This window comes from Benincasa hispida, chromosome 2 (genome assembly GCF_009727055.1).
Source record: "Benincasa hispida cultivar B227 chromosome 2, ASM972705v1, whole genome shotgun sequence".
In the NCBI taxonomy this organism is placed as follows: Eukaryota; Viridiplantae; Streptophyta; class Magnoliopsida; order Cucurbitales; family Cucurbitaceae; genus Benincasa; species Benincasa hispida.
Window position 1 is genome coordinate 60,647,046 of NC_052350.1, and position 26,856 is coordinate 60,673,901.

Below are 26,856 nucleotides of genomic sequence, written 5' to 3' on the forward strand. Positions count from 1 at the left end.
TTTTCCTACACGATCGTTTAGACGATCGCTTATCTTTTCCTACACGATCGTATACTTTACCTAAACGATCAAGCATTTTGTCTATAGGATAGACGAGCCTATCTCCTACTTGCTTGATTGTTGTATACGATCTCCCTTTCTTCTTCCCTCTACCAAATCTAAATAAAGCCCACCCTTTGTATTGTTACTCCAAGAATACTGAGGGCTCTGACTGGTGGTGTCATCCTGGTTTCCTTCTATTAGTGTGGAGATTGTTCGAGGTAGAAAATTTGATTTTGCTGAGTGATTGCTTATCGTTTCAGCGAAAGCGAGATTTTTTGTGAGAATAAGTCTTCAACTGGTATGATCTCTCGATCTCTTATTTATTGTTCTTTTGAGCATGTCAATAATTTAGCATTATGAATGCATATTAGTATGTTTGAATGTATATGTTGAAATTTTGTCACAATGAATTGGAAAGATTTGCTTCCGCTCATAGGTACTCTGATTAAGAGTTCATTTAATTGGTATTAGAGCCAAGTTTCTGATATTCCAATTCATTGCTGCAAAAGAATTGCATTTACATTCTTGGTAGGTGCAGTATGTCTACTCTCTGTTTTAATTGTTAATTCATTTGTGGATGTGTGGATTAATGGAGTTTTATGGGATGTAACCTCGGTTTTTTGAATTCTCAAGTTAGTTTGTTATGGCCCTTGTGTTTTTGGGCACAATTAATCACTATCGAGTTTGTAAATTCAAAGTTAGTTTGAGTCTTGAGTCATTCATGATGATGTTCAAAGATGGGTTGCTGTTCCTCGAGGAAGAAGGCGATCAAGTATTGGTCGTGTCGTGTAGAAGATGAGGTAGACGATCGATGCTTAGTTGTCGTTTAACGCATGCGTGAACTAGACGATCGTATAGCTCAGTAAGCCTCATCGCTTAGTTGCTGACTTTACGATCGTGGAGTAAATGCGTGGTACATCGTTTATCTTTCGTGTGCTAAGCGATCGTCTAGATAATCAGGCTTCGTGGCCTCATTGTTGTCTATACGATCGTTTAGTTTTTGCGCTATCGTTTAGAGCGTCTAGTGTACACTACACGATCGTTCACCTAGAGGCGTTTACTAAACGATGGGAGCTTCACCCGAAGATTTAAGACCCAGTTCGCTTGTGAACCGGTTTGCTCAGTGGAATAATGTAATAGTTAGTTTTCTCATTCTGATTTTGTATTGGTTCATCTCGGTCCATTAATCCATGGTTTTATACATGTGATGTATATTTTTTTTTTTATGTAATATGGTATGCACATATAGATAAATCCCATCTTAGGTTATGCACTAGTCATCCATATTCTCTTTATTATAAGTATTATGATTTAGTGAAGCATGATTTGATTTATGTAAGTGTATGCTCATGCATCATATAATATAAGGGTTATATTTATGTATGTATTATTTAATTTAGCGTAATATTTATAAGCGTTATAAATACTTCGTTATGTGGCATGTGTGTTTTAGTTGTTTATTTTATAAATGGTTGTAAAATGAAATTAGAACTAAAATAATTAGTAAAAGGTTAAAGTATCAAATCTATCTATAATGGACCTTTTGTCTAAGGCGGGTTTTGTCTAGGCTGGGGTATTTAAGGTGACGACAACGGAACACTCTTACCTGGGAACCTACCTGGAAAGGTGAATTAGATAGATTTGATGCATGCATGCAAGTCAAGAACAACCCATTAAATAGTTTAATGTGACTACTTGGACTTATTTTATTTCAAAGATAAAATTTTTTTTTGTGCAAACTTAATAAACGACTTAGATTATTCTCAGTAGTCGAATTGTCTAGGTTAATAAACCCCTAGGTAGAACATTCAGTGGGAGGTACTTGGGACATTTGATGCTTCATTTACACCTCTCGCTTTTCTCCTTCATAGTCCACACCGTGAGATCTATCCTCGGCCTTGTGATACCCGGGGAGTATCCCCCTAAAGGATGGTGTTTGGGTAGGTTAATATCAAGGTGGATGGAGAGAATGTTCAAAGTAAATGGGAGTGAGAAGTGCGACAGCATATCCCACGGTCTCTCTCATTAGATTAAATAAAGTTTCTGCGCATCGCCTCGAGGCACCCTGGGTGTGTTCCCCCTATAGGATGGCTGTTTTGCGCATTTCTTTATTTGATCTCCTATAAGAGGATAAGGTTGCTTAGTCTCTTGTCCTAATCTGCTTTTTCCCTACGGTGGGTGCATTAGGGCGGGACTCTGGGGTCGAAAAGCCGAAAATAAGGGGTTACACTTATGAGAATTGTTAAGGGTTAACAGTTCTAGACCGAACAAATAGTGGTTGTTAGGTTCAGTTCCAAGAGTTGGTTCTGCCTAATAGTTGTGAATGTCTCATCTAGTGAAGGACATCCTGATCACCCCCTACCGGTGACGTTTGTCCTACCTTGCTAGGGCATCATTGCAAAATAGAAGTCTTATCACTTAGGGTACTTGGAATCTGTTTTGCTAAAACTAATTGGATAAAAACGTGGTTTTTGCAAAGTCTTATAAAAGTTTAATCGTTTTTCAGCAACGGTTTTAAATGGCTACAACCACTATCAGTTTACTTAGTGTCGAAAAATTGAATGGCCAAAATAATTCAAATCGGAAACATATGCTCACGAAAATACTCATCATCGAGGATTTGAAGTTTGTCCTTATGGAGGACCATCCTCCTATTTCACCTCTAGACGCTATTCAAAATGTTTAGATTGCATACGAGAGTTGGACACGGGCAAACGAGAAGGCCCAATCCTATATCTTGGCCAGTCTTAGTGACGTGTTGGCCAAGAACCATTAGCCCATGGTCTCAGCATGTGAGATCATGGAATCCCTACGGGGAATGTTCGGATAGCCGTCTGAACAGCTGAAGCATGAGGCTCTGTAACATATTTTCAGCTCCAAAATGGAGGAAGGCACCTCTGTTCGTGAACATGTGTGGAATATGATGGTTCACTTTAAAGTGAAGGAGATGAATGGGTCTAAAACCGATAAGGGTAGGATTATCCTGCATTCATTTTCGGAGAGCTTCCTTCACTTTGTTAGCAATACGATTCTTAAAAAAGTGGACTATACCCTTACTACTCTCCTCAACGAATTTCAGACATACCAATCCTTATTGAAAAGTAAGGAGAAAATGGGAAGTGAGGCAAATGTTCTCTCGTCTTCTAAAAGGTTCCATCGAGGTTCGACCTTAGGAACAAAGTCTACACCTTTAACTTCTAACTCTGAAAAGGAGAAGAAGAAGAAGGGTGGTAAACGGAAAGGGAATGTGCCTGCTAACCCGCCACTTGTCGCCCAAAAGAAGCGTTGATGCTTATTTTTATTGAAGTGGAAATGTGGATGATATGCGTTGATGAAATTGCATTGTGTACTCAAGTTTCCTAAGTGGAATCCAAGTGTAAATTCCACTGAGTTTCCTGGTGAATCCAGGGTCGAACACAGGGACTTGTGGAAACAGGTTGCATTGGTAATTTTTATGAAAACTTTGCGGTGGCAAATAAATAAGTTGTTGGTTTGTTGTTGATTGCGTTAATGAAAAAAGTAAACAAATGCGGTGGATTTGAGAAAATTCAGTTATGTGATAGATGCACTAAGTATGTGATGAATGTATTGAGAAGATCTTTTGCTAGCGTTACTTGGGAATGTGTCAGACTATGCGTTCATGCTACAACCATGCACAACAAGTCATTTTCCAATGTAAATGCGATGCTCCTAAGTCTAGGTTGCCTGTGTTTAATGAAAAAGTGTCCATAGAGCTTATTCCTAAGTCTCTACTCTTGTCCTATGCAATGATGCAAAATGCATAAAAGCAAGGTGACCGCATATAATCATATCCTATCTCTAGGATGCATGCGATGCGTTAAAAGAAAACAATGCTTATTCCTAAGCTCTTATCTCTTGCTTATGCGTTCTAATCTGACTCTCTCGAGCCTAAATTCTAACCTGACCTTCCCAAGCCTAGATCCTGTCCTTAGACTACCCTCTCGAGTATCTCTAATGGATGAATGAAGCACTCATAATACAAGATAATCGCATAGAGTGAAGATTCTCTAGTTGTGCTCACTAAATGCTTTTCAACCCATTCAACTAATTTAGCTACTCATGCGTAAATAACAGAGAGTGAACAGATATAGAGAAGTAGATTCCATTTCAATAAATGAGTAGAGTACAAAATAACAATGGAAGTTAAAGGTAGAGAGCCTAGTAGCAATTCCTTGCTGACCGAGGCTTTTACACTGTAATCTCTATTCGGTTCTAAAGATGTTCCCGCTTCTGCAGGTGTCGACCCTTTCTCTATCCTTGAAGCTTTCGACGCTCTCCTAAGCTTACCGGAATGATCTATCGGCACAACCTCTTCTCTCGCGTCCACCTTAAAATGAAAGAAAACTATGAACAAGGACGTGCGAACTGATTAACTCGTGCAACCCCTTTTCTGAAGGATGCCTCTGGTATTTATAGAACATCCACGGTGAACGAAGACTTCTCTCTCATGATTGTACAAATGGGACGACTTTAATTCCTGATTGATGCGCCGAATATTTGTCACCGAAAAGCTGAATGTACTTGTGATCGTTATCGGCTGTCAGCTTAATTCGGATTCGACTGTCATCAGCTTTCTGTCCCATCGCGATTAATTAGCTTTTCACCCAGATGCGCCCAGTATGTTGCGCTAACCAAGTTGCGGCAATCCTTCTCGGGCGAATGTTTACGAACACAATCATCGCAAAGCCTTGCAGTGAAGTTGCGCTCGACAACGATTTCCTATGATCGCAATTCTTACATTGTGTCAACGCATTTTCTGCATAAAAACACTAAAATCAACTGTTCCTATGCGATGAACGCATGCGACCGCAATATTATGAAATTGGTGCTTGATGGACGCAATTTAACATATTTTATCAACGCAATCCAATCATTGTTTAAGAACTTAGCACTATGATAACGTGCATTTCTGCCCGTTATCACACCACCAAATTTAAACAATGCTTGTCCTCAAGCATAAGCTAAAGACTTCTTTTAGCATGTCAACCGCAATGTTCTTTTCCTAGATTTCTTAAGGATACTTCGTTTAAATCCTACATACCAAAATTTCCTTAAGTCTTATTCAAGTCTTCTCTTAAAATATTTCTAAGACCTAAGGACTACAAGCTTAACCTTCAAAAGAACTTTACTAATTTCTGGAACATCACATGATTTATTTCAAAAAGAAAAATTTCCACCAGGGTGTCAAATGATTTTATCCTTGTATATTTCTTGACATTATTATTATTATTATTTTTTCTAACCTTGAGCTAATCTGAGTGCTTTGCCTTCGTTTTGGCTTGCCCCCACGGGTGTCATGCAGACATCCAACTACGAGCAATGCACTCTTTCTCAGATTAAACTCATACTTACTTGGTAGTGGAGTTGCAGTCATTTATTTATGCGTTGATCCTGGTGACTTACTTTCGTTTTGGCTTGCCCCCACGTATGTCATGCAGACATCCAACTAAGGATAAGTGCCTTTTACAACTTAACTCTTATCAACATGGGTTTCCCATTGCGTTGACAGTGAAGTTGTTATTCTCAATTTTTTTTTTCCAAAATAGCAAGGTCGAAAATAAATATGTCACCCCCAAATTTAAAATGCGGCAATATCCTCATTGCCAAAAGATTTAAATGAGTCATGCAATGTTCTTAGAAAACTTTGTAAAGAGAGTTTGAAAGAAAGCTAGCAAACCCCTAAACTTCTAGAAATATTTCATGAAGTGACTATCTTAAAGTTAAGTCGACTCGAGTATATATGAAAGAAATAGAAGCATATTTTTCATCATTGAAATCATACTTGGCAAAAAGACAACATGCGTTAACTTACTAAATTTATCTATGTCAAATGATTGTAGTAATCAAAGAGGATGTGGTGATAAGACTTTTAAAGCTAAAATGCGATGCGATAGCGCAAAATTTGAAAAAAAGGATAAGGAAGAATACACCCCCAAATTTGCGATGTCGCCCACATTGTGTATTAACGCATACTTCTTTACGGCGATCTCTTTTCTTTGGATTGCGGTGATCGAGTGAGATAATTTGCTGCTTCATGCAACATCTCTGCAATCCTGTGCCTTAATCGTTGTAAACAAACAAAGAGAGGGTCACATAATTTTAAAGAAAACAACAAGTTTTGTTTTGTTTTTTTTTTAGAACTAAGGAGTAAAATGTAGATAGATAACTAATGACTAAACTGACGAAGGAATGAGAGTTCAGGAATTAAACAAAGGGTATTCTGGGTTTTTCAGCTTCACGGAGGTCCTTTCTGGCTGGAAATCACCTCCGCAATATGCCTTCACTCGCTGTCTGATAACTGGCAGAAAGGCCAGTTATTATAAGCCTTTTATTAGAATCATGAGAGCTAATAAGTAGAAAATGCGGTGATAATACTTAGAATTTGCGAAAAATTGAATTTTGCGTCGATTAGCACCTAAACCCTCACTGACTCCAATATTATGCATTACTTAATGCCAAAGTGTCTATTTTTATAACTATCCCAGGAATCAAACACATGCGTTTGAAGTAAGCAATCGCAGACAAACGCATGCGCTGAAGCCAGGCGATCGTAAAGACAAACGCATGTGTTGAAAATTGAATCGCATGCGTCCATCGTATGGAAGTTGCTATGATCGAATGCGTCCATTCCATGAAAGTTGCGATGATCAAGTGGATGCGATGATCAATTGAAAATTGCAGTGACCGAATGCGCCCATCACACGAAAGTTGTGGTGATCAAGCGGATGTGGTGATCATTTGGGAATTGTGGCTACGAAGTGATAACCAGAATAGAAGGATGATCGCAAGATGGGAAGGATGCGTTGACGCTTCAGCTGAATCAAGCTCGGACGCATACCTTGGGAGTATCAACAAGATAAAACGATATGACATTGCCCATACTGCGACAAAAGCAGCAGTGAGCCATAACGCAATCATGATAGCTATCGGCATTTAAACTCCATAAATAGCCTTTTGGACCTTCATTTCAAGACATCCGAACTTCTGCCTCAAGGCAGAGGTTTGTGATCACAGATGAGAGCTTGAACAAAATTTTCAGTCTGAATTCTTCACGTCCACAAACCAGACCGAATGACGACCGAAGCTTTCGCCGGAGATAGAGCTCGAGAGAGACATCTCCACCATTCATCCATGGAACCACCGGTAGCCTTGACAAAGAGTCCTTCATTTCTCTTCTAATCTGGGATTACTCGGGCGATTTAAGATAATAAACATTACTATGCATTAATGGTTGTTGTGCATCTACCTATTCTCATCGCAAGTCTTCTATTGCTCAATCTATTTAGTTAGGACTAGAAGTAATGTGTAAATCCATTAAACTTCTTTTATTTTTATTCATCGCCTCAAACGCATTACTTCACAAGCATTATTGAGTGACAAGTCCCTGTGTTCGACCTCGGATTACCCGAGAAACTTGCGTTCGTGTTATACTTGGCGCGAGCATAAGAAAACTTGTGATAGGAATGCATGGACATTACTTACTAGATTAATGCATTTTCATTCCGATGCATGACCTCAGACGCATGGGCATGAATGCATAAGCCATGTCTAACGCATGATTGCGTGCACAAACCCATCTGTCCCTAATAAATCTTTCCTAATAATTTTCCTACCAACAAGTTTTTGGCGCCATTGCCGGGGACTTGGCAGCTAATGTTTTGTGAAGTTTTTGTGTTTTCACAGGCACCCTTTCAATCTTAGGCATATTGTAGATTGTGTGACCAAGCTGCAAACAATATTTAGAGTATAGGCGATGCGTCGAAAGTCAAATATTGACCCCGAGATAGAAAGGCTATCTGTCGTATGAGCTGGAAGCTGTTTTAGGCGCATGCCAACCATCATGCGTCCAACAATTGTTGGAAGCTCCAACGGTCAATGCAAGCCCCTCGACCCAAGTAGTTGAAAGCCATCTCCTGCGTGGGAGACTCTTTGCGGTGACAACACTCCAATTTCTCCAGGGACGTCTTCTACTCTATCTTTTACATTGATTTCTTAGTTTAGTTTATTATTATTTTTATTTATTATTATTTTGGATATGCAGCTGCTTTCTTGGTTGTGATGCATTTGCTCCTTGTAGGTGCGATAATAACTCTCCTCGGTGCGCAGTTACAATGGAAGAATCCTTCACATCCTTTAACGCATGGCTTCAATCGCATGAATTCCAATGCATTGTCGCATGTGTTATTCTACTTAAGGTTCTGTTCTTGTTATCTCTTATGTCTTATCCTTTTGAAATTCTCTTGACTGTGGTTCTTTGCGATGCATCTATAATGATACAAATAATTCACCGCATCCTCTAACTGGTATCGCAAGGGTCTCCATACTTTTAATAGCTTCTTCAAATTGAGAAATTCTATAGTTTTATTGTGTGCAAACCCTTGCTCAAACATTTGGTATCACATTCCTATTGAGTTTTATTTTAGCTTGTAGTGAGAACGCTGCCACCCTCTAAGTTTGGGGGTGGCAGCTTTCTCGGAGAATTGCGTTCATCACATTGCGATCACTTCTTAAAAAAAAAAAATATTTATAATAACAACTCCACTACCAACGTAATGGAAAAACCCATGTTGACAAGAGTTGAGTTGTGAAAGGCACTTACCATAGTTGGATGTCCGCATGACACCCATGGGGGCAAGCCAAAACGAAGGTAAGTCGTTAGGATCAACGTATAAGCGCAACTTCTCTGTCGGATGCAAGCCAAATTAAGCAAGACATGAGTTGAGTTGAATATGGAACGCAACCAAAGTTGGATGCCCGCATGACACACGTGAGGGTAAGACAAAACGAAGAGCGTAACTAGGTTCAACACCGCATTCGAATAAGAAATCGCATAATCTGGAATTGTTTTGAACGAATGCATTCTCAAGAGCTAAACGCAAAGTTGCAGTGAATGAATAAAAAATTTTTGAGCAAAGGCTTACCGAATTTAACTTAGAAAAGATTTCTTTGGAGAAGCAGCTGAAGTGGAGGAGAGCATTGTGTCCATAGTTAGAGGCACGAGTAAATTATATTATGAGAAGATGGAGACGCCGAAAGGTGAGTTAATAATTTCTTGAGTATCGCATGCTTGAGAACAAGCATGATTCTAAGTTTGGGGGGGGGGGGGGGGTGAAAATTGGCAGAAATGCCAGTTATTACAAGCCTTTTATTTAGAATCATGAGAGCTAATAAGTAGAAAATGCGGTGATAATACTTAGAATTTGTGAAAAATTGAGTTTTGTGTCGATTAGCACCTAAATCCTCATTGACTCCAATATTATGCATTACTCCATGCCAAAGTGTCTATTTTTGTAGCTATCGCAGGAGTCAAGCACATGCGTTTGAAGTAAGCAATCGTAGACAAATGCATGCGCTGAAACCAGGCGATCGCAAAGACAAACGCATGTGCTGAAAATTGGATCGCATGCATCCATTACATGGAAGTTTCAGTGATCGAATGCGTCCATTGCACGAAAGTTGTGGTGATCAATTGAAAATTGCGGTGACCGAATGCGCCTATCGCATGAAAGTTGCGGTGATTAAACGAATGCGGTGATCATTTGGGAATTACGGCCATGGAGTGACAACCATAATAGAAGGACGATCGCAAGATGGGAAGGTCGCGTTGATGCTTCAGCTGAAACAAGCTCAGACGCATACCTTGGGAGTATCAATGAGATAAGATGATGTGACATTGCCTATACCGCGATAAAAGCAGCAGTGAGCTATAATGCAATCATAATCGCTGTCGGCGTTTAAACTCTATAAATAGCCTCTTGGACCTTCATTTCAAGACATCTGAACTTCTGCCTCAAGGCAGAGGTTTGTGATCACATATGAAAGCTTGAACAAGATTTTCAGTGAGAATTCTTCACCTCCACATACCAGACCAAGTGACGACCGGAGCTTTCACTAGAGATAGAGCTCGAGAGAGACATCTCCACCATTCATCCATGGCACCACCGGCAGCCTTGACGCAGAGTCCTTCATTTCTCTTCCAATCTCTGTATTGTATTACATTTTAGCATCAGATATTAAGACAGTTTATGATCAATGCAATTCTTGATTCCTTCATTGCCATCTTCTTCATCATCTTTATCTTTATCATTGTTTATCTTCAGGGTTTATTTATCAAAGGCGATCGCATGCTTAATCATGTAGCCTAGAGATAGGACGCATGTAGAAACCCACCGAGAGGAGTGCGTTGTGCGATTATAGTGAGTTAATCCTCTTCGTTTGGTGAAAGGCTGTAGCAACCCTTGTCTATGGGATGTTGCATTGCTTGTCTATAAGTTAAATAGTCGCGTCTAACTGCCTGAGAAGGTAAGAGATGGAACGCACTAAAGAAAAGTTTGCATTGTTCATAGAGATAGGCACAATCTTATGCTCGACGGAACTATGCATTATAGAGATATAGTCATGCGGTTGACCACCAAGAGATGTGCGATGCATCAGTGCAATGAGCTGGGATTACTCAGGCGATTTAAGATCGTAAACATTACTATGCGTTAATGGTTATTGTGCATCTACCTATTCTCATTGCAAGTCTTTTATTGCTTAATCTGTTTAGTTAGGAGTAGGAGTAGTGTGTAAATCCATTAAACTTCTTTTTATTTTTATTTATCGCCTCAAACGTATTACTTCACAAGCATTATTGAGTGACAAGTCCCTATGTTCGACCTCGGATTACCCGAGAAACTTGCGTTCGCATTATACTTGGCGCGAGCGTAAGAAAACTTGTGATTGGAACGCATGGTCATTGCATACTAGATTAACGCATTTTCATTCCGATGCATGACCTCAGACGCATGGGCGTAAATGCATAAGCCATGTCTAACGCATGATTGCGTGCACAATCCCATCCGTCCCTAATAAATCTTTCCTAATAATTTTCCTACCAACAAGTTTTTGGCGCCGTTGCCGGGGACTGGGCAACTAATGTTTTGTGAAGTTTTTATGTTTTCGCAGGCACCCTTTCAATCTTAGGCATATTATAGATTGTGCGACCAAGCTGCAAACAATATTTAGAGTATAGGCAGTGCATCGAAAGTCAAATATTGACCCCGAGATAGAAAGGCTATATGTCGTATGAGCTGGAAGAAGTTTTAGGCGCATGCCAACCATCATGCATCCAACAATTGTTGGAAGCTCCAATGGTCAGGGCAAGCCCTTTGACCCAAGCAGTTGAGAGCCATCTTCTACATGGGAGACTTCTTGCGGTGACAACAGTCCAATTTCTCCAAGGAAGTCTTCTACTCTATCTTTTACATTGCTTTCTTAGTTTAGTTTTTTTTTATTTATTTATTGTTATTTTGGATATACGGCTGCTTCCTTGGTTATGGTGCGTTTGCTCCTTGTAGGTGCGATAATAACTCTCCTCGGTGTGTAGTTACAACGGAAGAATCCTCCACATCCTTCAATGCATGGCTTCAATCGCATGAATTCCAACGTATTGTCGCATGTGTTATTCTACTTAAGGTTCTGGTCTTGTTATCTTTTATGCCTTATCCTTTTGAAATTCTCTTTGTCTGACTGCGGTTCGTTACGATGCATCTATAATGATACAAATAATTCACCGTATCCTCTAACTGGTATCGTAAGGGTCTCCATACTTTTAGTATCTTCTCTAAGTTGGCTAGACAGACTTCGTAGGTATTCTCATAAACAGAGAAGTCGTCCATAAAGATTTCCACAGAGTCCTCAAGATAATCTGAAAAGATGGCCATCATGCACCTTTGGAACGTGCTTGGTGCATTGCAGAGGCTAAACGGCATGCGGCGAAAAGCGAAGGTCTAATATGGGCAGGTGAATGTGGTCTTGTCTTGGTCTTCTGAAGCTATTATAATTTGGTTGTACTCAGCATAACCATCCAGAAAGCAGTAAAAATCATTTTCAGCTAGACGATCTAGCATTTGATCGATGAACGGCATAGGGAAATGATCTTTCTTTGTGGCCGCATTCAACTTGCGGTAGTCCATGCAAATGCGCCATCCGGTGATGGTCCATTGCGGTATTATTTCATTGTTTTCATTCGGGATTACTGTAATGCCACCCTTCTTCGACACACACTACACAGGTTTGACCTACGTGCTATCTGCTATAGAATAGATAATGCCCGCATCTAGCCATTTAATGAACTTCTTCTTGACGACCTCTTTCATCGTAGGGTTGAGACTGCATTAATGTTCAATCATTGCTTTGTGGTCCTCTTCAAGACGAATGCGGTGCATACAGTATGCTGGGCTAATTCCTTTAATGTCAGCGAGCGTCTAGCCAATGGCATAAATTATGTTAAATTCTGGTCATCATCTGAGTCATGCAGGTCTTCCTCATTCGTAAACTTCATGGCATGAATTATGTTAAATATGAGCTTCTGTCCGTTGTTACTAAAAGTGATTTCTCCTTTATATACATCAATATGAGCACGACCCGTTGATAGAAAATGTCGCCCCAGAATGATGGGCACATCTTTGTTGGCCTTATAGTCCAAAATGATGAAGTCGGCTGGTAAGATAAATTTGTCAATGGTGATCAGCACATCCTTCACCTTTCCCTCTGGATGCACCAGAGATCTATCGACCAGTTGGAGAGTCACTGTCATGAGCATAAGTTGCCTCACGTTCAGCTGTCTAAAGATTGACAGAGGCATCAAATTTATGCTGGCTCCCAGGTCACATAGGGCTTGCTCGATGTACAGTCCTCCTATAGAGCAAGGAATGGTAAAGCTCCCAGGATCGCTCATCTTTGGTGGAATGATTGATTTTGAACTTTGCGTTAGCACCACCAAGGCAAACTTACCAACTCCCCTCTTCCTAGTTACCATATCCTTCATAAACTTTGTGTAGGCAAGAATTTCCTCAATCACTTCATTGAAAGGAATATTAACATGTAATTGCTTTAACATATATAAAAAGTGTTGGTATTGTACCTCTTCGTTCTTTTTCTTCCTTAGTCTCTGCGGGAAATGGGGTAACTGCACTTTCACAGTTCCCGTCTCAGTTGGCTTGAGGTCGACGCAACCTCTGGTTCTACTACTTCTTTTTCTCTTTCTTCTTCTTGCGTTATCGCAAATTCAGTTTCAGCTGCAATGGGAGCTGTCTGACTAAGCTCTTTCTTTTCTCCTTCCACAGTCTTCCCACTTCGCAATGTCACAACCTAACATTGCTCTTTACCTGATCGCCCTGGGTTGCGTGGGAGTTGTGTTAAACTCGGTAGAGCCCCTTGTGATCTACTCTTCGACTCACTCGCAATCTGGCCCATCTGTAATTCTAGATTGTGGATGGATGTAGCCTGACTCTAAAGCACGATTTCATTTTTCTCTATTTATTGCTTCAATAGACTTTCTAAAGAAGAGGATTGCGATGGTTGTGAGCTACTTGCATGATTGCTCGTTTTACTGTTCTTACGTGGGAAGAATCTTGGTGGCCTCTCTTTCTGTGCTACTGATTGGAAATTCTATTTCTGATTCTTCCAAGGAAAATTGGGGTGGTTCTCCACTTGGGGTTGTAGGTATTCGAAAAGAAGTTATTCTTTACAAAATAAATAGATTGTGGATTTTGCGGGCAATCTTCCATCGCATGCCCATCACTGCAAGCCGCACACCTTGTGGTTTTTGGATTGATTGCATTGATTTGCCTGTTTTGCGGTATTGGGCTACTGATCGCAATTCCCTGGATTAAGTTCATCATTGCGGTCATCTGGTTTTGTAGTGAAGCAATAGCATCATTACTTGCGTCATTGTCTTTGAGTCTTAATCTCTGGCCACTCTCTCTCCAATCTTCATGGTTCTTGGAGATGCGATCCAAGATATTTTTTTCCTCGTCATACGTTTTATCAAGCAGACTACGTAGCGGCTGCCGCATGGCAGCGATCTGCGAAGCGGGATTCAACATTGATAGAAAATTTCCATTTGAAGTCAGTCTGGCAAACCGTTGTGCGGATAATCCCTGAACTTTTAAACCTCACCCAGGCATGTTGAGCGATTCGTCCATGTCCTTGTTCAAAATTTGTAATTAGTTTCCCGTCGTCTGGCATTCTCGGTAGTGGAAAGTATTTTCTTCATAAAATTCTCCACGACCTATTCCCAAGAAGTGATCTCTCCCGGTTCGAGAGAATATGCTCATTTTCTAGCCTAATCCAGAGAGAAAATGGGAACAAAGTTAGTTGAACTTCTTCGGACAGAGATGTTCGGGAACACAAAAGTATTGTAGATTTCAATAAAGCTTCGGAGGTGGGTGTGCGGGTCCTCGCCACGCCTTCCTCCGAATTGTCCTACAGTCTGGATCATCTGCAACATCACCGACTTCATTTAGAATCGGCTTCCGTCTAGGGCAGGCCACATGATTCCTAGAGAGAAATCGTAGAGGTTTGGCGATGCATAGTCCCTAATAGGTTTATTGCGATCGTTTGCCAACAAGATTGGATTCGCCATGACATTTTTATCATTTGGTTCTCCGTTTCCAGGCTGCTCCGCCATCTCTTCTTTATCTGATTATGGTTGCTGTTGGCAGTCTCTCAGTCTTTGTCTAAACGTTCTCTCAATCTCTGGGTCGTAATTCACCAGAGATGAGAGTCTGCAAAGAAATCAAAAAATTACCGTTAGTACTCTATTTTGTCAAAGTCCCCGGCACCGACGCCAAAAATTTGATGCTTATTTTTATTAAGTGGAAATGTGGATGATATGCATTGATGAAATTGCGTTGTGCACTCAAGTTTCCTCAGCGGAATCCAAGTGTAAATTCCATCGATTTTCTTGGTGAGTCTAGGGTCGAACACAGGGACTTATGAAAACAGGTTGCGTTAGTAATTTTTATGAAAACTTTATGGTGGCCAAATAAATAAATTGTTGGTTTTTTGTTGATTGCGTTAATGAAAAAGTAAACAAATGTGGCGGATTTGGGAAAATTTAGTTGTGTGATAGATGCACTGAGTATGTGATGAACGGGTTGAGAAAATCTTTAGCTAGCGTTACTTAGGAATGCGTCAGACTATGCGATCATGCTACAACCATGCACAACAAGTCATTTTCCAATGTAAATGTGATGCTCCTAAGTCTAGGACGAATGTGTTGAATGCAAAAGTGTCCATGGAGCTTATTCCTAAGTCTCTACTCTTGTCCTATGCGATGATGCAAAATGCATAAAAGCAAGGTGATTGCATACAATCATATCCTATCTCTAGGATGCATGCGATGTGTTAATAGAAAACAATGCTTATTCCTAAGCTCCTATCTCTTGCTTATGTGTTCTAATTTGACTCTCCGGTGCTTAGATTCTAACCTGACCTTCCCAAGCCTAGATCCTGTCCTTAGACTACCCTCCCGAGTATCTCTAATGTACGAATGAAGCACTCATAATACAAGATAATCGTATAGAGTGAAGATTCCCTAGTTGTGCTCGCTAAATTCTTTTCAACCCATTCAACTAATTTAGCTACTCATGCGTAAATAAAAGAGAGTGAACAGATATAGAGAAGTAGATTCCATTTCAATAAATGATTAGAGTACAAAATAACAATGGAAGTTAAAGGTAGAGAGCCTGATAGCAATTCCTTGCTGACCGAGGCTTTCACACTGTAATCTCTATTCAGTTCTAAAGATGTTCCTGCTTCCGCAGGCATTGGCCCTCTCTCTATCCTTGAAGCTTCCGATGCTCTCTCAAGCTGACCGGTACGATCTATTGGCACAACTTCCTCTCTCACGTCCGCCTTAAAATGAAAGAAAACTATGAATAAGGACGTGTAAACTTATTAACTCGTGCAACCCCTTTTTTGAAGAATGCCTCTGGTATTTATAGAACGTCCACGGCGAACGGCGGCTTCTCTCTCATGATTGTACACATGGGATGACTTTAATTTCTGACTGATGCGCCGAATATTTTTCATTAAAAAGCTGAATGTACTTGTGATTGTTATCGGCTGTTAGCTTAATTCGGATTCGATTGTCATCAGCTTTCTGTCCCATTGCGATTAATTAGCCTTTCACCTAGATGCGCCCACTATGTTGCGTTGACCAAGTTGCGACAATCCTTCTCGGGCGAATGTTTGCGAACAAAATCATCGCAAAGCCTTGTGGTGATATTGTGCTCGACCAACGATTTCCTATGATCACAATTCTTGTATTGCGTCAATGCATATTTTGCATAAAAATACTAAAATCAATTGTTCCTATGCGATGATCATATGCGACTGTAATATTATGAAATTGGTGCTTGATGAATGCATTCCAATCATTGTTTAAGAACTTAACACTATGATAACGTGCATTTCTGCCCGTTATCAAGCATCCACCACCGGTTGAAAAAGGAAAATGTTTCCACTGTAACCAGGACAGACACTAGAAGAGGAATTGTCCTTATTATCTGAAGGAAAAGAAGGAAGCAAAGGCTAAGGTCAAGGCATAAAAAGGTAAATGTTATTTACTTGTGTTAGAAACTTGTTTAGTAGAGAATGATGATTCTGCTTGGATAATTTATTTGGGCACCACTAATCATTTTGTTCTTCTTTTCAAGGGATTAGATCCTAGCGACAACTGGAGGCTGGTGAGATGATGTTGCAAGTAGGCACTGGGCACGTCATCTCAACTGTGGCAGTGGGAGACATCTAGTTAACTTTACAGAATATGTTTCTTGTATTAAAAGATGTCTTTGTAGTTCCTGAACTAAAAAGGAACCTTATTTCTGTAAAGTGTCAGTTACAATGCAATTACACTTTCTTTTAAATTGACTAAAGTGTTTATTCATAAGAATGGTGTTGAAATTTGTACAGCTAAACTAGAAAATAACTTGTATGTGCTAAGACCATTAGCCTTAAGTTCCCTCCATAACATAGAGATGTTTAAATATGTCGTAACTCAATCTAAACGTCAACAAGTTTCTCTGAAAGAAAATGCCCAACTTTGGCACATTTGATTATGACACATCAATCTCAATAGGATTGAGAGATTGGTGAAGAATGGTCTTCTAAGTGAGTTAGAAGAAAATTCTTTACCAATGTGCGAATCTTGCCTTGAGGGTAAAATGACTAAAAGAGCCTCTAGAATTAGTACATTCTGACTTTTGCGGTCCTATGAATGTACGAGCAAGAGGAGGCTATGAGTACTTTATTAGTTTTACTGATGATTACTCGAGATATGGATATGTCTATCTGATGCAACAAAAGTCTGAATCTTTTGAAAGTTCAAATTATTTAAGGCTGAAGTTTATTATGTTTTGGATAGACAAATTAAAGCACTTTGATCAGATCGAGGTGGAGAGTTTTTGGATTCCAAGTTCCAAGACTATTTATTAGAATATGGAATCATTTCCCAACTTTTGGCATCGGGTACACCTTAGCAAAATGGTGCAGTGGAGAGGAGAAATAGAACTTTGTTGGACATGGTTCGTTCAATGATGAGTTATGGTTCCTTACTGGACTCGTTTTGAGATTTCACAGTGGAGACTGTAGTATACATTGTCAATTTTGTTCCTTTTAAGAGTGTTGCGAGAACACCTTTGGAGTTGTGGAATGAGTGTAAAGCTAGTTTACGTCACTTCTGTATATGGGGTTGCCTATCACATGTGCTTGAGGCAAATCCCAAGAAGTTGGAATCATGATCGAGGTTGTGCCTCTTTGTAGGCTACCCTGAACGTACACGAGGGGTTACTTTTATGATCCGTCCGAAAACAAGGTGCTTGTTTCCACGAACGCTACTTTCCTGGAGGAGGATCATATCTGGGAGCATAGTCCACGTAGTAAAGTCGTGTTAAGTGAACTTTCCAAAGAAACTACTGAAACTTGAACAAGAGTTGTTGAAGGACCTGCTTCATTAACCAGAGTTGTTGATGATAGTTCATCTGGTAGGTCGATTCCACCTCAAGAGTTGAGGGAACCTCGATGCAGTTGGAGGGTTACAAACCGGCATGATCACTACCTGGGTTTCACGAAAATCCTAGCTATGGTGGCAAATGGGGACGTTGAGGATCTGTTGTCTAATCAAAAGGCAATGGAGGATGTTGACCAGGATGAATGGGTAAAAGCCATGAATCTCAAGATGGAGTCTATGTACTTCAACTCAGTATATGCGCGCGCACGGGGACAGTGGGGTAGGCGTAGGGTGCGCACTTGGGGACAGTGTCACTAACCTCCAAAGAGGTTTTTGATGTGCACCTGGGCGCCCACGCGTAAGCCTCAGCCACCAACCTTGGCATGCACACGATCGCCCAACCCATATACTTGGGCATCCAAACACCAAGGTCCTTTTTTCATCATAGGCCACCCCCACACCCCATGTGACCTACCCTTTGAGCCATGATGGGCTTGCATGGCAACCCATCCACTCACCAACACTTAGCCTTATATTTGTATACTTCTACTTAGCATATAACCTTTATGGAACTTGGAAGAAATAAATGGGTATGTGTGGGGAGGGACGAATCAGAGCGTTGTAGATTAGCTTGATGGGGTAAGACCTATAGGTAATAAATGGATCAACAACTGCAAACAGGGTGCCGATAAGAAGGTGCAAACCTTCAAGGCTCGACTTGTGACAAAGGGTTATACCCAAGTGGAGGGAGTCGACTATTTGGAGGACTTTCTCACCTGTTGCCTTGTTAAAGTCGATTTGTATCCTCTTGTCCATTGCCGCTTATTATAATTATGAGATCTAGAAAATGGACGTCAAGACGGCTTTTTTGAATGGAAACCTTGAGGAGTCCATTTACATGGTGCGACCCAAAGGATTTATTGCCCAAGGTCAAGAGCAAAAAGTTTGCAAACTGAATCGGTCCATTTATGGGCTAAAGTAGGCGTCTCGATCTTGGAATATTCGGTTTGATGCTGCGTTCAAATCGTATGGCTTTGACCAAAACGTTGATGAACCTTGTGTTTACAAGAAGATAGTCAATAGTTCAGTAGCTTTCTTAGTGTTGTATATAGATGATATACTACTCATTGGGAATGATGTAGGTCTACTGACTGCAGTTAAGAACTAGTTAGCGACCCAATTCTAAATGAAATATTTGGGAGAGGCTCAATTTGTTCTGAGTATACAGATCTTTCGGGATCGTAAGAACAAAGTTTTAGCGCTGTCTTAGGCATCGTATATTGACAAAATCCTTCTCAAGTACTCGATGTAGGACTTTAAAAGAGGCCTACTACCATTCAGGCATGAAGTCACTTTGTCTAAGGACATGTGTTCTAAGACGCCTCAAGAGGTTGAGGAAATAAGATGGGTCCCATATGCATCTGCCATTGGCAGTCTAATGCATACGATGCTCTGCACTAGGCAAGACATCTGCTATGCTGTAGGAATAGTCAGTAGGTACCAGTCTAACCTAGGCCAAGTTCACTGGAACGCAGTTAAGAATATCCTCAAGTATCTTCAGATAACGAGGAACTATAGGCTTGTGTATGGGTTTAGGGACTTGATCCTTACTAGATACATAGATTCTGACTTTCAGACTGATAAGGAATCTCAGAAGTCCACTTTAGGGTCAGTATTTAGTCTTAACGGAGGAGCTGTAGTGTGGCGGAGCACTAAGCAGGGGTGCATCGCTGACTCCACGATGGAGGTCGAATACGTAGCGGCTTGTGAAGCTGCTAAAGAAGCCATCTGGCTCAGGAAGTTCATGACAGAGCTGGAAGTTATTCCAGATATGTCTAGGCCCATTACCTTCTATTGTGGCAATAGTGGTGCTGTGGCGAACTCCAAGGAGCCAAGGAGTTACAAGCACGGTAAACACATAGAGCGAAAGTATCATCTGATCCTCGAGATAGTGCATCGAGGAGACGTGATCGTCACGAAGATCGCCTCGAAGTAAAACGTTGCTGACCATTTATGAAGGCTTTCACGGCTATAGTGTTTGAGGGTCACCTTCAGAGCATGGGTCTACAAGACTGCCCGCGGCTTGACTAGGGCAAGTGGGAGATTTTATTGCATTGGGTTTTTATGCCCTAGTTTATTGTTTTGTACTTGCCTTTTTTGTACTCGTCACTTCGCTTTAGGACAAGTGGGAGATTGTTAGGGTTTGTGCCCTAAAGTCTCGTGTCCTGTAGTTTGTAAACAACTTTGTAAGAACGCTCGTGTTATATAATATATATGATATTTACTTCACTTATTGACTTTGCACATTTAGATGATTTTATTTTACCACAAACTAATAAACTTAATATCCCTGGTTGTCTTTATGTAACTTATGCATGTATGTAGTGGCATACAAATGGATAATGTCTTAAGTGACAACCAAAATGGTCTGTAGTATATGGATATAGGAGGGAAACCTTATCCTGGTAACACTACAGACGCGGCCCGCTTTATGGAATAGTTACAAATGTTGTGACTTATCAAAGATGGTCTAATCCTGATCATTTGTGTAGGGGACAAGCGAGCGGGGGCGTCTTATACAAAGAGTTTGTATAAGACCTGACCTCGAAGTGTTAACGTCTCGTCATATAACTCCTTTCATGATTGAGACCTCACTTCAAATAGGATGACCATAGGTAACATGGCCCCAATCCTAAGTGTGTTAGGAACTCCTGCCATTCATGGCGTCTTTTGATTCACATAGGAGTGGCCAGAGTGCCGACTCAAACCTACCACTTTGGGGATTTGTCTGATTTGAGAGCTGGGAACTCAGCTTCATAAGTTGGAGTTCACTCCTTCCTCGAAGCAGAGGTAAGTAGATAAATTGCTCTCTTAATGACTGATTCCGGGGCTTGAACGATGTAGCGCCACACACCTTCTCATTGCTCGAGAGGTGTTCACATATAATAGGATTATGTTATATTGTTCATTAGAGGGATCCGTGGTACTTAAGGAGTAAGATGTAACTATAGGAGCAAAATGATAAATTGGCTAGTTGTACTTATGAGCATCTGTGAAGGGTCATCGTACTGATGATTGGTTATATCCAATAGACCTAGAAATATATATATGGTAAGAAGAGTTGTACTGTTGGTCTTTAGTGGAATGACTAGCAGTTAACGGATGGTGGATATCGTGGTTAAAGAGTTTAGTCAGCTATTCAAGTACTGTTGGAGCTTCGAGCCATAGGTCCATAAGGTCCCCTTGGTAGCTTGGATACAAGTTGAGAGTCAGTTTTTGGGTCAGTTTGAAATGTTCAAATTGATAGAGGGAGTTCGATGATATATGATATAATTGAACTAGTTAATTATATATGATATAATTAACTTTATGTATGAGATACATTAATTTGAAGAAAATTGGATATAGATATGATTTATATCTGGTGGAGGAAAAATACTATGATTAATATATGATATTAATTCATAGGTTATGAATATGATGTGATGATATTCATTGTCTATTATTTGGACGATTAAAGGGGTAATAGGACGACGTCTCTTATGTTTTCAATAGCGGATGAGTAAGTTGAAAAATTACTTTGAGACGCTTAAATAGCTCACGGTGTATTAAGCATGGGATGCGCAGACATTGTGTTGAAGAGTGTCATCGCTTAGAAAAACCTGTGCCTATACGATATTGCTTGAACGATCGCCTACCTATACAATAGTACTGAGTAATCCCTTAACGATTACACCCGCGTGCGTTGTTTACTAAACGATCGTTTACCTTTTCCTAAGTGATTGTTTAGCGCCCGATATTTACTAAACGATCATATAGACGATCGCTTAGTTTTTCCTACACGATCGTTTAGATGATCACTTACCTTTTCCTACACGATCGTATACTTCACCTAAACGATTAAGCATTTTTTCTATATGATAGACGAGCCTATCTCCCACTTGCTTGATCGTTGTATACGATCTCCCTTCCTCCTTCCCTCTACCAAATACGAACAAAGCCCACCCTTTGGATTCTCACTCCAAGAATACTGAGGGCTCTGAGTGGTGTGTCATCCTCGTTTCCTTCTGTTCGTTTGGAGCCTGTTCAAGGTAGACAATTGGGTTTTGCTGAGCGATTGCTTACCGTCTCAGCAAAAGCGAGATTTGCTGTGAAGAATAAGTCTTCAACTGGTATGATCTCTCAATCTCTTATTTATTGTTCTTTTAAGCATGTCAATAATTTAGCATTATGAATGCATATTAGTATGTTTGAATGTATATGTGGAAATTTTGTCACAATGAATTGGAAAGATCGGCTTCCGCTCGTTGGTACTCTAATTAAGAGTTCCTTCAAATATAACATAGAGTTTCTATTCTCTCACGAATGACATTTAATATAAATCTCATTTATATTAGATTTAATTATGTGAATCAAATTCATATAATTAATATTTGAATAATATTCAAATATTTATTTCCTCTCAAATAAAATTTATATTACAATGTGTCAAATGCATTAAAGTAATTATATAATATATAATTAGATTAGATTAACTACCTCACATATAATTAATTTCCTCAATTAATTTGAAAAATTGATTCTCATTAATTCCCGTTGAGCTATAGAGGGGACCTCATGGACCTGTAGCTTGAAGCTCCAATGGTACGTGAATAATTAATTAAACTCCTTTAATTACATTATTCACCATTCGTTAATTTTTGAACACTTCACTAAAGACCGATAGCTACACTCTTCGTACTATAGATATATTTCTGTGTCCATTGGATATAACCAATCAACCATTCAATGACCCTTTACAAATTGGTCATAAGTACAGTTTGGCCAAAATTACTGTTTTGCCCCTGTAGTTATATCTATCTCCTTAAGTGCCATTGATTCCTCTAATGAACAATAAATCATAGTTCAATATAATCAAACCCCTCTCGGGCCAGAAGAAGGTGTGGGCCACATTGTTCAAGCCTCGAAATCAGTCCTTAAGGGAGCAATTTATCTACTTACCTCGACGTTGGGGAAAAAGTGAATTCTTTCTTGTGTAGCTATGTTCCCAACTCCCCAATTAGACTAATCTCCAAAATGGTAAGCTTGTTGAGTCGACAATCTGACCACTCTCACCTATACAAATCAAAGGACCGCTTTCAAGGCAGGAGTTCACATCTCACTCAAGATTTAGATCATGTCATCTATAGTCATCCTGGTGAAATGTAAGCCTCTATTATGAATGACGTTATACAATGAGACTAGTCATTTTGTGGTCCGGTCTTATACCTAAACTTCTTTGTATAGAATAACTCCGCTCACATATCTCTATATGAATGATCAGGATCAGATCATTTGTAGAACTTTACAACAATTGTAACATCTACAAAATGAGCCATACTCGTAGTGTCACCAGGATAAGGTATCCAGCCTTATCTATCTACTACAGACCATTTAGGTTATCACTTAAATATGATCTACCTGTATGTCTTTACATCCATATTTAAGCTACAAAATAACCTTATGAAGGAAATTGTACATGAGGATTTCCATGAACAGCAAAATGATCGTTCTAAATTCCATTCGTATATGAACAACAACAATTAAAGTCAACAAACGGAAACATACAGGCTATGCATAAAACGAAACTTCAACATGCTTTTCTAAAGGATAAAAAAAAAAGAATATACATACCTTTGAAGACTCATCTTCAATCTCCCTTGATCAAGAACGCTCGATCAAAGCAAGATGGAAAACCCGAACGCTCGAAAACTACGACTGCTACACAACACGATCCATAACAATCTTGAACACAACGATCAGCTCTATCACGAATACAGCGAATGGCCTCCACAGAACCTCGTCTATATCGAGTTGAGTACGAGACCACCACAATTTCTACCTTGGTATTCTCGGTGTGAGAATCTAGAAGTGTAGGCTCTGTGTGGACTTTGTTAGAGGAAGAGACTAGAGGAAAAATCGTGTGAACGGTATAGACGATGCCCAATCATTTAACAATTGCTATGCGATTGTTTAGCTAATCGGCCAGCTGAGTGACTATCGTATAGAAACACTCCACGATTGTCTAGTCTCTCTTCAACTGTCGTTTAGAAAATCTTATTTACTTGACAGCCACTGTGAGAAATTTCCGAGAATGGAAACTCTTTCAACTTCTAAATTTAGGAAAACATTTTTCCTTTTTATCTCACGGTTACCATGAAACCATCAATAACCTCCCAATCAATTGGTTATTAGAGTAAAAGAGATAATTATCCAATAATTAATATTATTATAAATATATATGATACTAACTTACCATAGTATATTTATAACCTATAGTTTTAATATTTCATCTCATGAAACATATAAACTATAGCTCTTTTTCTATTTCATGGCCCTTAATATAAATCTCATTTACATTAATCCTCCCCTTGATGTATCTCATACACCACACCGATCATATCATATATAATCGAATTACCTCTTATCAATTTGAACATTTCAAATTAACACCAAGAACTGATTCTCAACTTGAATCCATTGAGCTACCAAGGGGCCTTTATAGACCTATAGCTCGAAGCTCCAACGGTACGTAAATAACTGACTAAACTCTTTAGTCATGAGATCCACCATCCGTTAACTACTAGAAACTCCACTAAAGACCGACAGTTGAACTCTCATTACTACAGATATATTATATGTTCATCTTATCCAATCAACAGTGCGATAACCCTTCACAGATCGCCCATAAGTAAAGTGGACCAATAATCGTAATGCCCTTGTAGTTACATCTAACTTTTTAAGTACTACTGATCCCTCTAATGAATATAAGTCATAGTCCTACTATGACTGAGTCCTCTTTTCCAAAGAGAAGTGTGGCCACTATGTTCAAGACCCGGAATCAGCCCTTAAGGGAGCAATCTATCTACTTACCCCTGCTTCGAGGAAGGAGTGAATTCCATCTTGTGTAACTGAGTTCTCACCTCCCAATCAGACAAATCCCCAAAAAGGTAGGCATGTTGAGTTGGTAATCTGACCACTCTCACCCATTCTAATCAAAGGACCGCCCTTAAAGGTAGGAGTTCCTAAAATACTTAGGATTGAGGTCATGTCACCTATGGTCATTTAGGTGAGATGTGAGTCTCAAGTATCAACGACGTTATATACAGAGACTAGTCATCTCGTGGTCCGGTCTTATACAAACTCTTTGTATAGGACACCCCCGCTCGCATGTCTTCACATGAATGGTCAGGATCTACCATTTGTAGTAGTTCACAAGACATGCAAACCTCTACAAAGCGAGCCGTATCTATAGTGTCACTAGGATCAGGTACCCCACCTTAATCCTTATACTACAGACCTATTTAGGTTATCACTTAAGGCATGATCCACTTGTATATCATATACATGCTTAAGTTTACATACGATAAACATGGAGCTTTGTTTATTGGATATGAGTAAATGCCAGAATGAAATAACTCTTATTTTATTCATAACAATGTGTATAGATTACAAACTACGAGACTCCGGGATAATTAGGACCAATCCCAACACCTTGAATCTTGGTTTATTAGTTTGTGGTTAATGCAACTTAAATTGAAATAAAACATCATATATTTTATTACATAAATAAAATATTTGTACATTACAATCACAAATTATAGAACCCTACAAGATTTAGGGCATCAACCTGAACACCATTTTATTGATGTGTACTAGATGTCGGAAGTTAGGATACAAATCCTTGTTCTATCAAATAGACTTGGAATTTTAGATCCGAATACTCTTCACCTCGATCAGATCGAAATGTTTTAATAGTTTTATTTAATGCATTTTCAACTTCAGCCTTATACTCCTTGATCTTTTCAAGGACTCCAGACTTATGTTGCATTAAATAAATATAACAATATCTAGAAGAATCATCAATAAAAGTGATGGAATATTCAAACCCTCCTCTTGCCTTAACATTCATCAGACCACGGAGGCCTGAATGTACAAGTTCTAAGGGTCATTTGGTCCTGTAACCTTTTCCAGTAAAAGATCTTTTAGTCATTTTTCCTTCAAGGCATGCTTACACATACGTAAAGAATTTTCTTCTTACTCGCTTAGAAGTCCATTCTTGACTAGTCTCTCAATCCTATTGAGATTTACGTGTCCTAATCTCAGGTGCCAAAGATGGGTATTTTCCTAAGGAGAAATTTTAAGTCTTTTCTTTTGAGTTACTGTAGTTTTAAATAGTTCAGTATTTAGGAAGACTTTAGTTGCTAACGGTCTTAACACATAAATTATCTTCGAGATTATCACAACAAATATGTACTTCATTCTTGTAAACAAACACTTTATCTACATGAAAATTTAAAGAGTAATGTTATTCTAGAAGACATTTTATAGAAATCAAGTTCCTTTTCAAGTATGGAACTACATATACATTATTTAATAAAATATAAGATTTCTTCAAGTAGAGTTGAAGCCCTCCCACTGCCATAGTTTAGACGACATGCCCAGTTCCAACGGGTATCATCATCTCCCTAGCCTCTAGTTGCCACTAGAAATTAATTCCCTGAAATGAAGAACAAACATGGTCAGTGGTGCCTAAATCTATTATCTAGGTTGTATCATCATTTTCCACTAAACAAATCTTCAAAACAAGTAAATCATATTTACCTTACTTGGCCTTCTTCTTTTTTGTCAAGTATTTGGACAATTCGTCTTCCAGTGTCCCTCGTGGTTGCAATGGAAACAGATTCCCTTTGCAGCTTTGGTCTTCTTGCCCTTCTGGGTAGCAGCTCGTGGGTTAACTTTCCCCTTTCCACCTTTCTTCTTCTTCCACTTTTTGGTGCTAGAAGAAGAAGGTACAAACTTATTTTCAAAGGTCGAACCTCCGTAGAACTTCTTAGAAAGTCTGTAGCTCATTGAGCAAGGTGGTCACATTGTAGTCAATTCTATTTATAACAGCATTCATATGGAACTGCAGGAAACTTTCAGGTACAGATTCTAGTATCAAGCTAACCTGACTGACTTCATCGATGACTTAT